Genomic DNA, 8,729 nt, shown 5'->3' on the forward strand with positions numbered 1-8,729 from the left:
ATGAGTTATGGATTGATCCAATATGTTGGATTAATCCATACCTCATATATATATAAGCCAAAACAGTTTAGTTATAGTTTGGTTTCGGTTGGTTTACCTATTTTAACACCCTTAGCAGTAGAGATGTCAATTCCACATCTACAAGTTGTTCTGGTTTTTTTTTATGTTTTTCTTATTATACTGATTTTTTTTCCTCAGTAATGTGATATATATTTAATTTTTAGAGAAAACCTTAATCTATTTTCAGTTGTGCAACACTAATGGGTTGCATTCACTCCAACATACTTTCAACTAAAATATTTTAAATAAAGACTCCATGTTTGAAAAAAGAATTAACCAAAATAAAGACTCCACATTTTGAAAGTCATTTCCACACTTTTTTATTTTTTATTTTCTGTTCTAAAAAATTAGTTTAATAATTTATATATTCTTATACGTACATTGTTTAGGTCAATATCTCGTAATTATGTTATGATTATGAGAAATAAGTAAACAAAAAAATAAGATGATCAAGAGAAGAGTCATATCTCATGTGTCACCATTCAATCCACAAACCTTGTAAAGCTTGAGTCTTTGGAGTCGCTTTTACAAGGATTATCAAATATGTTATATTTATCTAGAGATCTATTAGGGAAATTCATTTCAAAGTGGGTACGTATAAACCATACATGGAATATTTTTTTAGTCCCAGGTATGAGAAATGTCATACTGTAATGGGAGATAAGATAGAGCCTCATGAGAAGAATCATACATGGATCTGATCACATTACCATCAGGGAGAAAGCTTGTTACTTGCAAGCGGGTCTTCAAAATTAAGGACAGAGCATCAGCGTAAAAAAAAGTTAAGTATAAAGCTCGGATTATTGCAAGGTTTCAGTCAGAGATAGGAGTAGACTACAATGAGATATTCTCACTAGTGGTTAGACATACTTTCAAGAGAGTGTTGCTGGAGCTGGTAGTATGTCATCACTTAGAGCTTGAGCAACTTTATCAGAAGAGTGTGTTTCTTCATGGAGATTTTGCAGAGGATACACATGACTCAGCCAGATTTTTTCCAAGTTCACGGGAAAGAATAGCATGTCTGAAAGCTCAAGAAGTCGCTTTATGAACTTAAACAATCTCCAAGACAGTGGTAGAATAAGCTTAACATCAATAAGATCAAGTTGGACTACATCAGAAGTCCTTATATATGATTGTTGTGTCTACATGAAAAAGTTAAAGGACGTTTGGTGCTCTAATTGGATGGGATAGCTGAGTTTTGAATATATCTATATTTAAACATATAGTTTTTATTAATTTTTGGATTTTTTGTTTTATTTAAAATACATTAAACTGGGAAAATAAACTTGTTGATTAACCAAATCAACCAATACATTTAAATAAACTTTAAATCATTTAGCTATCAAAATTATACATTGTTATTTTAGTTTTGTATTTGTTGATTACTTACAATTAATCTTTTAAAATATTCTATTAGTGTTTTTTGTGTGTTTGTATTTGTTGATGCACACTTATAACTATTTTGGTAAATTTATAAACGGTTAAAACTCTATAAATTATTAATGTTGGGACTATGGTATTTTATTTATAAAAACTTTATTTTCTTAGATTTTACGTATATACATTAACTAAATTTTAGAAGATCAACTTAAATATTTTTTTATTATATTATTTAGTGTATATGAAATATACTTCATAAAATTCAAATATTGTTTTAGATATAACTTATCTAAATATTTTAGATAATATATTGAAGTGTTAATAAAATAATAAAGATGAGCTACATTGTGAATATAAAATAAACAATAAAATGTTTTGTCTGTACATATATAAACTATATATAAAAATTATTAATTTCTGATTTTAATGTGGACCACAAATTTACATAGTTCAAAAAAATATATTATCTTATTATCTTATCGACTTGTGTCATGTTTTTAACTGGCTCAACTTGAAATCGAAGAAATTTATTAATTTACCGTATTTATTCATTTATCGAGTATTAATTTGAGTTTCTACTGTATTTATAAAAAATATGATATATACGTTGATTTTAGCTTATAAAATATTGATATATAAGTTGGTGTTTAGCTTATAAAAAACTCTAAATTATTTATTAGTGTTTTTATTAATGTTTCTCTAGTTTTGTGCAGTTATATTTAACTTATTTTTTAATCTGATATATATATATATATATTAATTTAATGGTGATATATGAGTTATTAGTTATTGATATAATTTAATAGTCTAGTCAAAAAGTAAATATTTATATAGGAAATTTACATTAACGGTGACATTGGAGTTAACAGTCATTACCATATTTAAAAGTTTTACCCAAAAATAAAATAAAATTGTAAAGAAAATTGTACATGTTACAATTAGATTAATGCTATGTTACATATAATCACGGTGGAACCGTATGAAAGAGTATAAGCGAGATTTAAAAAAAAAAAGAAGCAGATATGTGTTGGAAGCGTATATCCATACATAAATATATATTAAAATATGAGAAAATTTAATTTATGACAAAAAAATTATATAATTCAAATTAAAATAAGGAATTTATTCATTTATAATAATTTTAAGTGATTTCATATTATACTGCTGAAAATAGAAATAAATTAAGTTTATGAAAATTGCTATCCAATTAATTATTTTAATATTTCATAAATAACTGGCCCAGTATATTTAAATACTATCCAGCTAATTATTTTTAGTATTTTATAAATAACTGACATAATATATTTAAATAAATATTTTATATCTCTAATAAAAAGTGGGTGCATAAAGATAATTCTTAGTATTATTTTTAATTTTGCATATTTCTATTCTATTTATTTTAATATTATTAAATTTTAGATTTTATTTATTTATTTATTGTATTGTGTTTCTTTTTAAAATGGAATTATAAGCTTCCAAACGGAATCATAAGCTTCCAGCGGATTTTTAAATCTTGAGCTTTCAAACGGAATCATAAGCTTCCAACGGGTTTTTAAATAGTATATTTTAGAAGCGTTTGGATGCGAAATTCCGTAAACTTCCATAAAGTTTCGATTCCGATTCTAGTCCCGAAGTTGGAAGCGAATGTCTGATGAAACTTCTATGCAACCTACGATTAATGTCATGTCAAATTTTTCAAAAGTCATATTATATCTTTTTTCTGCGGTAATAACACATATATAAATCATTTCACAAATATTTTTTAGGGGATTCTTTGAATGAAATTATCCGATGCATGGGAATGTTCAGAAGAAGATTAGCAATGGTGATTTTGTGGGGGAGATGGTGCTAATGAATTGTATCAGGATTAAGCTAAATTTATGATACTTTCAAGAATATCAAAATGTCATTTTCCAGGATTAGTAGCATACTAGTGCTCGGTCCCGTACTACGTACGGGAAAAAATTCTTAATTTTTTGTATATTTAAAATAAAATTATCTATAATCTTTTTAAAAGTTTATCAGAAAGAGATGAGTATATACTTAAATAAACCATAAACATATTTATCATAAATAACTACAAACATATAAAATTCAGTTAGCTTTGTTTTAAATTTTACATTGATCTTAATTAGCTCACGAATAATATATTAGTTCGAAACTTTTCACTTTTTATGTCTTGTTCTTCTTTTTTTTTTGGTAAATTGTTAAGTTTTATGTATTATGTCTTGTTCTTCCTTTTCTAGTTAACTCTTAACATGTTTTTCTTAGTTCTTAACCTGTAACTTATGGTTTATTTTTCTTATTAGATTTAGTATTCCAATTGCAAACAAAAACAATATTTAAAATCCAAAAACAGTAAAATATTATGTAACAGAGACACAATTTTACGAAAGCAAATCAAGAGATAAATATCAGTACGTAAAAGTGGAAGTTATCAGACTCTTTATTTTAAGAACAGAGGATAGTTAGTACTTAGTGTATGCTATCTTTTAGTTATATATGACATAACGGATAAACTCACATACTCATCACCAAAGCATCTAACATCTAGTTAATACTCGTACTGAGATGGTGATGTGAAAGCATAGTTACAGAATTATATGTATTAATGAATAATCGAACACTAATTTGCAGAAATACATACATGTAGCTTTTGATAAAAAAAAAATACATACATGTAGCTAATATGTACCTCTGTTACTTCTCTCTTGAAATTTGATCAATGTTTCGATGGCAATACTGGCATTGCATCTTTTCAACCCTTGAAGTTCCTATAACCTTATCAAAACCAACTTTCTCACTCAATATTTGAAACATTAATCTATAGAGAAAAAAGTATCAAAATCGTTACTGCTACTGTACCATGTACCATGTCTACGTCTGCTTTCTATCTTCCTTCTCCGTCTTTTTCATTTTCTGCCAGATCTTAAAGTGAAGTTTCTTTGAACTGGTAGAATCTCCATCAACTTAGATCCACCAACCACCATATCCATTGTTTCTCGAAATTTCTTCACCCTTAACAGGTTACAATGAAGCAAAACTGCACATAGGAGTTTGATAGCGTAACTTTATTACAGGAAGAGTAAGTGGAACCATTGCAAAATTATAGGAAATTACATTGAAGGCAAATAGACATGAATTTATAGCTTCGTGAATTAAACTTCCTCCACAGGAAAAGTAACAGTTTTGAATTCGTGTTTGTGATCATGAAGTAGTGGGATAAATATTAGAAACTCTAAATATTAACGATTTATGTAGGGCATTTATTTTTTTTTGTGTTTTTCTGCTTTTAGAATTTTTTTTTATAAATATTTAATTTTATTCCATGTTGCAGAATTTTTGTTGGTCGTGTGACTTGTGTTTTATTTTATAAAGGATGCAATGGAGTACGAAAAAAAAACCCATAAATTAAAGAAAAACAAAAGAATCATACTATATATCTAGACTAAAGCGATATTATTATTATTTTTTTTACTTTTTTTGGTAAAAAGTGATACTATTATTATTAGCGAGTAAATCATTTTTACCAAGATGCATCATCCAGCTATTTGTATAATAATTTGTGTTCTATATTTTTGAATGATTTCAATGTTGTAACTTATATAATCATATTGACGTAAAAAAAAAACTTTATATATTTTTGAATGATGTCGTCATCTGTTGTGTTATATTTTCGGTGATCGTTTGATAAGAAAATAAACTTATCAGCTTTTCCAGTGAATTTTTTTTTACATAACCGTTGGATAAAAACTCTATAACCGTCACTAACTGCCGAAATATTTAAATAAAATCTCACCCCATAGATCATTCCACACTACGGAAAGAACTTTTTTTTTTTTTTTTTGATTAACCTGGAGGGAATCTCATGGAACTAACCCTTCGATGCGAGGCAGCCCATTTGTTACTATGGGAATTAGATACTCAATTGCCTGCCAAACACTTGGGCATATCTGAGGGGGAGGATCGAACCCGCGGCCCTTAGGACTAACGAACTCGCCTCGCGCCATTCGAACACAAGCGCTTGGTTTACGGAAAGAACTATTGATTTACAAAAAAAAAAAGAAACAAAATAACAGAGATTCACACGAAAATGGAGAAAACAGAGGAAAGCGTTGGGATCAGAGTTTACACGACGGCGACTCCGCCGCAAAAACCATCACCACCACTGACTCACTCACCAAAACCCGTCTCAATCTCGTCACTTCCTACACTCCCAGTAGGAGCCGCCGCAGGAGGAGGAAGAGGTCGAAAACGTCGCATGGTGGCGCAAGGAGTCCAAAAACGGTATCAAAGACATCAATGCTCGTAAACTTTCTTCCAACAGGGACGCTCTTGATGTTCGAAATGGTTCTTCCTTCAATCTACCGCGACGGAGACTGTAACGGAATCAACACGCTCATGATCCATCTCCTCTTGCTTCTTTGCGCAATGTCTTGTTTCTTCTTCCATTTCACCGATAGTTTCAAAGCATCCGATGGGAACATCTATTACGGTTTCGTGACGCCGCGTGGACTCGCGGTTTTCATGAAACCGCCGCCCCCGGAGTTCGGAGGCGGTGATGTGATTGCGCGCGGAGGCAGAGATTCCGGTAAGTGATGATAGGTATACGTTGAGGGTTAACGACTTTGTTCATGCGATGATGAGCGTTTTGGTGTTTATGGCGATTGCGTTTTCGGATAGAAGAGTCACGGGTTGCTTGTTTCCAGGGAAAGAGAAAGAGATGGATCAAGTTATGGAGAGTTTTCCATTGATGGTTGGAATCGTTTGTAGTGCTTTGTTTCTCGTTTTCCCGACCACATGCTACGGTGTTGGATGCATGTCCGCTTGAATTTCCCTTTGGAGTAATTTGTATTTATTTTCTTTATATCCATTTGAACCTATCTCTATTTTTCTACTGTTTATCTATTGTCTTGTGAAATAAAGTTCTTTCACAGTTGCATACTGAGCGGAATATGATAAACAAAAACAAGAAATTGACACAAAAAATATCGAAATTTGGTTACCATTTCCTAATTAGTAAAACGAATAAACATGAAGAAAAATTATTAATGGAATTTAATGATACCGGATTCGAAAAAACTGGTTCTCTCCGAGAGAGGCTATTAACACTAACAATTACCAAACTTTTTTTCAGATTTTTTTTGCTTTTCTGGCGGCTTTGGTTGACTGGACATCTAGGGGTAAAACAATGTTTGGGTGCAGGCCGCGAGAGTGGTACCAAATCAAAGTAAATTCTGAATATTAGATATGACATGTTATTATATGTAGAAATAGGCCAACATTTCTATTGGCAAATAGGGGTTCCAAGTCCTGTCAGATTCTTTTCTTTATCAATTACTTACCACAATCATCACATATCTCTGTTGATATCGTATATTTCATCTAATTTGACATATGATGAAATATCAACTAAACTTCTCCTTCCGTCAATCTTCTAAGGTTCTCGTTTATCATCCATGGCCAATCATGTCTATGATTTCAATAGTGTTTGCCTTTCTTTTCTGGGCTCTTACTGGACAGTTGGGCATATACATAACGTTTATTTTGGATCATTTACGGTGTCTTCTTCCTTTAGGAAGAAAAGTTTCTGGCATATGCACGTCAATGTGGGCGTTGTAATATTGTTGGCCTTTTCTCCGGTGCGGTCCACGCCCGGCAATTGTCTTCCATCAGTAAGATTTTCCGGTAATTGTGTTTTACATTTTTTTTTGCCGGCAAAAAAGTCTTTTTAAACCGCCATGGCAGTGGGTTGGAAGTCTATTAGAGCGCCTCTAATGGGAGGTTTTATCCATTGGAGTCCTAAAAAATACATATATGTATATGTACGTATATGTATATATTATATGTGCATATGTAATTGTGGGTCCATGACTTTGCGAAAAACCCAACCCAAAGTTTCTAAAATTTTTTTTTTTTAAAAACTTTGGGTTGGGTTTTCCACAATTTGAACCCCATAATTATATATGCACATATAATATATATATGTGTGTTTTTAGGACTCCAATGGATAGAACATCCCATTGGAGGTGCTCTTAGTGATGCTATATGTTTTCTTCTATGGATGTGTCTCATGGTCAACGCTATACTCATGGCAGTCGTTCAAGTTGCTCTCTTGGATTGTAGAAAAAGGTTAATGTCTGGTTTGGTTATTATTTATATTTTAGGAAATAGAATAATATCCCACAAGACTTACGGGAAGACTTACACCAACGGTTATGTAACTGAAACTCACCAATCCCTACAAAAGGAAGTCATTATCTACATATAGGCTAATGGAAAAAAAATATTTTTTTTTTTTTTAAACAGGAGGTTCAAATGCGACCCGTAATCCGCACGTGGTTTCCGTTTGCCCAAAGGCTCGTAATCCGCACGTGGTTTCCGATTGCCAACCATCTAATCCCCCTAGCCCGGCACCAGCCGGCACTAATACTCATTACCCAAGGACCCGGCACCAACGCCGCGTTAACTTTAAACTTGGGGTGGGCGTAAAGCATTCCGTGGCCACATGGGGTATTCGAACTCGGATCCGTATCGGTTGTGGTAACTACCTCAAGACCACTAGCCCACCATCCCGTGGTTAATGGAAAAAAAAATATTAAACAATACTAATAATGTTCTAATACGATATTATGTTAATGAAATATGCTCTTCATAAGATTTTTTTAAAAAATATGTCCTTTTTTGTGAAATTTCAAATGTATTTTCATCATAGTAGAAAGAATATATGTACAAGCCTAAGTCATTACATATCATATTACTAAAAGAATTTAGAGAACTAATCTTCACAAAGCCGATAGTTTTTTTTTTTTTTGCTAAAACACAAAGCCGATAGTTTCAGCCGTAAATCATTGTTGCAACAGAAATTGCAATTTCAATATTTGTAATTAGGAATAACTTAAAACCTGGAATTGTTTGAGAACACAAAAATAACAATTTAAAAGGTCTTTTGAACAAATATGCTAGCAAACAAAAAAAAATGGAGACAATCGTTGTGAAGTCAGAAACAAGAAAATAATAGGAGGCAAATGGTTTTCAGTATTGAAGACTATAACATTCTAAAAAAATTGAGATAAAAGAAAGTGAAACTTAGTAAACAATTAGTGAACTGTTTTTTTTTGTGTGGTAAAAGTGAAGTGTTTGTTTCGAGAATCCCTTTTCCTTTGTTTATTTTTCCTTTTTTCTTACGGTTTCAAATTCGTCTTTAACATTTTTTATTTATCCATTTGATATGTCATTTAATAATAGTTACTTTAGTGGATTCAGTTGTTAGTAAAGAAAATGATTTT

General features: G+C 31.1%; 1 pseudogene; it reads left to right on the forward strand.

Annotated features, from left to right (window-relative positions):
• The first annotated feature begins 1,214 nt into the window (after window positions 1–1,214).
• On the forward strand, window positions 1,215–7,036 carry LOC106378306 (annotated as a pseudogene).
• The last annotated feature ends 1,693 nt before the right edge of the window (window positions 7,037–8,729 follow it).

This window comes from Brassica napus, chromosome C4 (genome assembly GCF_020379485.1).
Source record: "Brassica napus cultivar Da-Ae chromosome C4, Da-Ae, whole genome shotgun sequence".
Taxonomy (NCBI): Eukaryota; Viridiplantae; Streptophyta; class Magnoliopsida; order Brassicales; family Brassicaceae; genus Brassica; species Brassica napus.